Source organism: Vipera ursinii (assembly GCF_947247035.1).
Source record: "Vipera ursinii genome assembly, chromosome: 13".
NCBI lineage: Eukaryota > Metazoa > Chordata > Lepidosauria > Squamata > Viperidae > Vipera > Vipera ursinii.
In genome coordinates this window covers 13,472,332-13,480,200 of record NC_139526.1, presented here as the reverse complement: position 1 = coordinate 13,480,200, position 7,869 = coordinate 13,472,332, and positions in this window count along the sequence as shown.

Sequence of the window (7,869 nt, the reverse complement as noted above, 5' to 3'; positions counted from 1 at the left end):
GCTAGGTTGGCAGAAGCTGGGACACGTAACAGGCGCTCACTGTTACGCGGCACTCAGGATTCGACATTTATATGTGTGTGTGTGTATGTGTGTGTATATGTATATATATATATATATATATATATATATATATATATATATATATATATATATATATATATATATATATATATATACCGGTATATATAGTATTATACCGTGGCTTAGGCCAATAAACTTGGTTTAGAAAAGCGTTCGCAATTTCTTTGAATGTGTGTTTGTTTCACAGGGATTCAAGCTCTGTGTTGACTCATCAGGGCTGGTTCAGACAATATACCCAACATCCTCAAGGGGATTGCATGATCTGTCACCCCCGTTTATGAACAATACGTTTACCTTTGTAAACCAGTTTATGGCTTAAATTAGATGCAAGTGAACGGATTCCTTCTGGCTTATTCAAAGGAACAATCAAGTACAAGCTACGTATCTGCCCTTTCCAGATGTTTGATTAGATCATAAAGTTTCTCCCTCTGCATTTATTTTCTTAATATTTTATGGCTTTGGGACAGACGTGCTGTTGTAGCCAAACACATTTCTGTGTTTATACAAATCTGCTGCTGTCTTGCTGTCCCGTTTTGGGTTGCTTCTTAGACAGTCAGTGTTTCTCCAACCCTCTGGCTTTGCATAAAGGAATAAACAGAAGTAGATATAGATATATAAATGGAGTTGCAGGTATAGATGCAGAAATACAGGTAGTCCTCAACTTATGGCCACAATTGAGCCCAAAATTTCTCTTGCTGAGACATTTGGTAAATGAATTTTGGCCCCATTTACGACCACAGTTGTTACGTGAATCTTTCCAGTTGTTAAGTTAGTCACACGGTTGTTAAATGAATCAGCCTTCCCCATTGACTTTGCTTGTGATAAGGTCACCAAAGGGCGTCACGTGATTCCCCGGGACACGGCGACCGTCATAAATATGAACCAGTTTGAATTTTGATCAGGTGACCATGGGGGACGCTTCAACATTCATTAAATGTGAAAAAAATGGTCATAAAGTCACTTTTTTCAGCACCGTTGTAAGTTTGAACTGTCACTAAACAAACTATTGTTAAGTCAAGGACTAGCTGTACAGATGTTGGTGTATTGTATGTTATGTAGATGTAGCTACATAAATGTAGTCATAGGTATAGATGTAGCTGTAGATATATAGAGGTAGGTGTAGATACAGATTTAGTGGTAGATCAAATTTAAACATACAGACATATTCAAAATAATAAACTGGCAAATAAGCACATTGCCAAAAAAGGAGGCAACAGTTTCTTGAGAATGAAATCAACAGGTAACAACAACAACAATAAAGTTGGAAGGGACTTTGGAGGTCATTTAGTCCAACCCCCTGCTCAGGCAGGAAACCCTGTACCATTTCAGACAAATGGCTGTCCAGTCTCTTTGCATCACATACGTTGAGTACAGTGAGGTGGTTACCCATTTAGCTCCGCCCATGTTTCTAGTCCCTATGTTAAAGGGCTGAGATGGGCTTAGGTTGTTTGAGAGGCCAGGATAATAATTTAAGAAAGTGTTTTAATGGCATTCTGAGGAAACAGGCCAGACAGCATGGTGAGTCACAAACTTAAGTAGCAGGCGCTGGTGCAAATCTACAGCTAAATCTGGGGGTGATGACTGAATTATTGGGGGTGGGCTGGACTGCCTGCTGGAAACCACCAAAAAAAATGGGGGAGGGAGAAACATTAATGCCATCTGGAGTAGGATGGGAGAGAAGAGCAGAGGGGTATGAAGGCAACCGCTGTCTTACAACAATTATATTTATTTATTTATTTAATTTAAATTTTAAATTTAATATTTATTAATTTAATTAATCTGAAGACTAAAAAAACAACACAGCAGGACCATAAATTGCCCTATGAGAAGACATCCTTGCAATCATGAAGATCAAGAAAGAGAAAGCCAGTGATATTGATCACCCAGATGATACTACAAGCCTCCAGTCCAGGGTGTCTATGCAATGAATAGAATAGAATTTATTAAATTTATTAGCCAGTCAAATTATACAGGATAAATCTAAATGGGTAGAGTAGAGTAGAGTAGAGTAGATTAGAGTGAGATAGGGATAGGGATAGGGCAAGGGTAGGCAACCTTGGCTCTTTTATGACTCGTGGACTTCAACTTCCAGAATTCTGGCTCAGGAATTCTGGGAGTTGAAGTCCACAAGTCATAAAAGAGCCAAGGTTGCCTACCCCTGGGATAGGGATAGGGATAGGGATAGGGACAGGGATAAGAATAGAATAGAATAGAATAGAATAGAATAGAATAGAATAGAATAGAATAGAATAGAATAGAATAGAATAGAATAGAATAGAATAGAATAGAATAGAATAGAATAATAGGAGTAGAGGAATAGAATAGAATAGAATAGAATAGAATAGAATAGAATAGAATAGAATAGAATAGAATAGAATAATAGGAGTAGAGGAATAGAATAGAATAGAATAGAATAGAATAGAATAGAATAGAATAGAATAGAATAGAACAGAATAGAATAATAAGAGTAGAGGAATAGAATAGAATAGAATAGAATAGAATAGAATAGAATAGAATAGAATAGAATAGAATAGAATAGAATAGAATAGAATAGAATAGAATAGAATATGGAATGGGGAAGGGAAGGGAAGAGAATAGAATAGAATATGGAATAGAGAATAGAATAGAATAGAATAGAATAGAATAGAATAGAATAGAATAGAATAGAATAGAATAGAATAATAGGAGTAGAGGAATAGAATAGAATAGAATAGAATAGAATAGAATAGAATAGAATAGAATAGAATAGAATAGAATAGAATAGAATAATAAGAGTAGAGGAATAGAATAGAATAGAATAGAATAGAATAGAATAGAATAGAATAGAATAGAATAGAATAATAGGAGTAGAGGAATAGAATAGAATAGAATAGAATAGAATAGAATAGAATAATAAGAGTAGAGGAATAGAATAGAATAGAATAGAATAGAATAGAATAGAATAGAATAGAATAGAATAGAATAGAATAGAATAGAATATGGAATGGGGAAGGGAAGGGAATAGAATAGAATAGAATATAGAATAGAGAATAGAATAGAATAGAATAGAATAGAATAGAATAGAATAGAATAATAGGAGTAGAGGAATAGAATAGAATAGAATAGAATAGAATAGAATAGAATAGAATAGAATAGAATAGAATAGAATAGAATAGAATAGAATAGAATAGAATATGGAATGGGGAAGGGAAGAGAGTAGAATAGAATATGGAATAGAGAATAGAATAGAATAGAATAGAATAGAATATGGAATGGGGAAGGGAAGGGAAGAGAATAGAATAGAATATGGAATAGAGAATAGAATAGAATAGAATAGAATAGAATAGAATAGAATAGAATAGAATAGAATAGAATAGAATAGAATAGAATAGAATAGAATATGGAATGGGGAAGGGAAGGGAAGAGAATAGAATAGAATATGGAATAGAGAATAGAATAGAATAGAATAGAATAGAATAGAATAGAATAGAATAGAATAGAATAGAATAGAATAGAATAGAAATGTTTATGGATTTAGTTGTTTGACCATATCAAAAACCCTAAGCAAAGGATAGTTTAGTTTAGTTTAGTTGTTTGGTCATCTCATTAGGACCTTTCTTGCCACAGTTAAGTAATCACTGCAATGGTTAAATTAGTAACAGTTTTTGGTTGAATCTGGCCTCCCCATTGACTTTGCTTGTCAGAAGGTCTCAAAAGAAGACCACAGGACCGCTGTGGAGGCTGCAACAGTCATAAATAGCGGCCAGCAGCCAAGCCTCTAAATTTTGCTGACGTGACCATGAGGATGCTGCAATGGTTTTAAGTGTGAAAAACGGTCACGTGTCACTTTTTTCAACTATGAACAGTCCCTAAACGAATGGCTTATAAGATGAGGACTACCTGTAGTTTTGTTTTGCAAAATCTCTCAGGCACATCTGCCCATTTACTGCACACTTTGTCTCCACGGCCCAGTTGTGTTTAGCATTCCGTGTCAAGTCGTCCTGTCGAGGTTGCGGTGTTCCGTTGAGTTTCGCCACTAATATCGCCGCTGGGTTTTTGAAAAGCAGCTGGTGGATGAAACGAGAGCAAGGTGGACTTAATTCTTTGGATAAAACAAAGGGAGACTTCTATTCCCATCGCCCAGGCCCTAACACTGATCCAAAGGAGGGGAGGTGTGTTGAAACTCTGCCCTGCGAAGACCTTTCTCGTGAATTAAATGGGCAGGTGCGCTGACGTTCCTGATCCAAGGGGAAGTCAGAGGGTGTCTGGGCTCCGGGGTGGCTTTGTAAAGGAATCGAGAGATGACCTCGGGATGAAAGAGTCCTTAAACAATGACCCAAGGGTGCTTTTCCAAAAGGCAACTGGACTTTCTTAGGGATTTTTTTTTCCCTTTGAAAACATTTCGCCTCTCATCCAAGAAACTTCTTTAGTTCTAACTGACTGGTTAGAATGGAAGGATTTATGCTGTCTACAGTCATCTGGTTGTTAGCAATAGCACTTAGACCAGGGGTCTTCAAACTTGGCCCTTTGATGACTTGTGGACTTCAACTCCCAGAATTCCTCAGCCAGCGTGCCTGGCTGAGGAATTCTGGGAGTTGAAGTCCACAAGTCATAAAAGGACCAAGTTTGAAGACCTCTGACTTAGACTTATATACCGCTTCATAGTGCTTTACGGCCCCCTTTAAGCAATTTACAGAGTCAGCATATTGCACCCCGGACAATCTGGCTCCTCGTTTTAGTGACCTTGGAAGGATGGAAAGGCTTGAGTCAACCTTGAGCCGGTCAGGATCGAACTCCAGGCTGTGGGCAGAGTCAGCCTGCAATGCTGCATTCTAACCACTGCATCACCACAGCTGTTAGCTCTCTGAGGCCACTTGGAGGTTTATCTGTGCCCTCAGAGTCATGTGAATCAGAGTAAATGGGTGGGGATGGCTGAGAGGACTGTGTTGCAAACAGATGAACATCTCCTGTTCATATACAGATAAATCTCCAAATGGTCTCAATGACTCTCGGACAGCTAACGACCAATGCTCAAGAGTTCAGATTGAATTTGGCATTTTTGTCCACCCATCAAGTCCTGCCCAGGGACTTGCGATAGGCAGATGTTGCTGTTTGACGGTAAAGGTATCATCGCCAGGATATAAGCTGCTCCAAGTCAAGCTGCCTTTTGCAATTGACCAATGGTGATTTTGTCAATGCCGCTGGTATTCAAGTGGAATCCGGATATCACAAAAACATTTGGATGGCGGGTGTGATTATTATTTGCAAGACCGTTAGTTATAAAGTGGCATTTATTAAGTTACGTTCATATTATAAGTGTTTTTAGGAGTCAGTGAACCATCTGAAACTGACCGATGAGCTGAAGGGTTTAGGGACTCCTTCGTGGTTTAAGGAGATAAAAGTAAGAAACTCAGAGCTTTCGAAATTCTGTAACTGTAGGGAGAAGATGACCTTGATGGAAATTTACAAAAACGGTTACCTAGGCAAAAGAGGATGAGACAGAGAGAGATAACATTTGGCAGCGACTCAAACAGAAGCCACCCTGATTCTCTGAACTGTAACAAGAAAGCAGAAACAGCACAGTTAAAGAATCGCAAGATTCTGTTATTCTAGCCAATTTCACTTCAATGTAGTTTTAGACTTCCTGCAGAGTTGATTTCCTAGAAGAGCTGACAATTATTATGTCCTACTATAAGAAAGCTGCCTTCCTGGAATTATTGCGGTGTCTCTTCCTTGACCGGGTTTACTTTTGATGGGTTGGCATTAATTTTGAAATTGCAGCTGGGAACTGCAGCAAAGTGGAGGCTGTTATCTCCGTCTGGTAGGAAAGAATTTGATCAAGTGGGGGCTATCGCAGACCAGGCCTGTAATTTTGATCCTGGAAATTGTGGTGTGATTCATCACAGTTTTCTGCTCCAGCTCCTGAGTCCTTAACAAGTTGATATAGCTAAGGAACGATTTTTTTAAAAATTTTCGTTTCATGTTGCATTTTTACAGCACATGGTTCTGCAAAGCTAAGGGATTAACTTAGTCCTTCCTTTGTGAGTTTCTCTCACAAGGCAGAAAAGGTGTCGAGATGCTGGAAAGAGTGCAGAGAAGAGCAGCCAAGATGATCAGGGGACTGGAGGCTAAAACATAGGAAGAACAGGTGCAGGGATTGAGTAAGTCTACTTTAATGAAGAGAAGGACGAGGGCCGACATGATAGCAGTGTTCCAATATCTCAGGGGCTGCCCCAAAGAAGAGGAGGGGGTCAACCTATTCTCCAAAGCACCTGAAGGCAGGAGAAGAAGCAATGGATGGAAACTAATCAAGGAGAGAAGCAACCTAGAACTAAGGAGAAATTTCCTGATAGTTAGAACAATTAATCAGTGGAACAACTTGCCTCCAGAAGTTGTGGGTGCTCCAACACTGGAGGTATTTTTTAAAAAAAAATAAAAAAAAGATTGGACAACCATGAGGACCCAGATTGTTGGGGGCAATAAGCTGACTTTGTAATAATGCCGCTTGGCGGGGGCCGAAAGCCCTAATAAGCAAGCATATACATAGAATGAAGGCTACTGCTAAGCTTGTAAGCCGCCCTGAGTCTTCGGAGAAGGGCGGGATATACCGTAAATGGAATTAAAATAAAATAAATAAAAGTAAATTAAGCTGACTTTGTAATAATGCCGCTTGGCGGGGGCCGAAAGCCCTAACAAGCAGGCATATACATAGAATGAACGCTATTGCTAAACACATTGATTTGTGCTTTAGATTGTAAGCCGCCCTGAGTCTTCGGAGAAGGGCGGGATATAAATGGGATTAAAATAAAAAATAAAAAAAATTGTCTGAAATGGTACAGGGTTTCCTGCCTGAGCAGGGGGCTGGACTAGAAGACCTCCAGGTTCCCTTCCAACTCTGTTATTCTCCTGCAGATGAGGAACTAAGAAGACTTAAGAAGGTGGGAAAGAGAACTGGCGGCTTTTTCCTTGCCCCTGTCTGTAAAAACGAGCTGTGAACAGCCTTACCCCACAAGGTTTTTGCTTCTTTTCAGCTGCCATTCCACACTGCTTGTGTCAAAGTGCACCAGGCATCTGGATCACATCGTTTCCTTTGCAAAGGCAATGCTGTTCTTCTTTCTCTTCTTCTCAAGCATTTTATGAAACCTTAATTTAAGGATAATTTGGGGAGAGCTTCAGGTGTGCGTTATCCGGCCCCTGCCTCATTTAATTAACACAGCACGAACACAGATTTCCCTCACACATGTAAGGCACAGAGATATTTATCGATGCACACGTGCGCACCATTAACGAGCCGTTATTAAAGCCGTTAAAAAGATTAAGAAAGCCGTTTGACACGGCCTTTTCTGTAATCACGGATTGCATTCAGGTATCTGTAGCTGGGGTTTGTGTGTGTGTGGAATTGCCACAGGAGACGGGAAAGTATTTCAGCAGTTTCAATCAGCGGATGCTCTCCAATTCTTCCATTATCCAGAGATCATTAAACATGCACGCACGGAACAACAGGAGAGATTTCTTAATTTACCAAATTACCAGCCCTCCCGTATCAGTTAACAACATCATTTTGGAAAGAAAAAAAAAAAGATCAAGAGGGATTCTGCAGAGTAAGACACGCTGTTTGGAAAAACCTGGATAAGACTGAAAATTACATAGGAAATATATTACGTAGCACGCAACCTGTCATACCACACCTTTTACAGCATTAAAAATAACGGAATTACAATACAGCTAAACAAGGTTGAGATATTTTACTCCTCACTGTATTGCTGAGTAAAAGAAAATTTTGAGAACACCGCCCCCTCCAATATATTT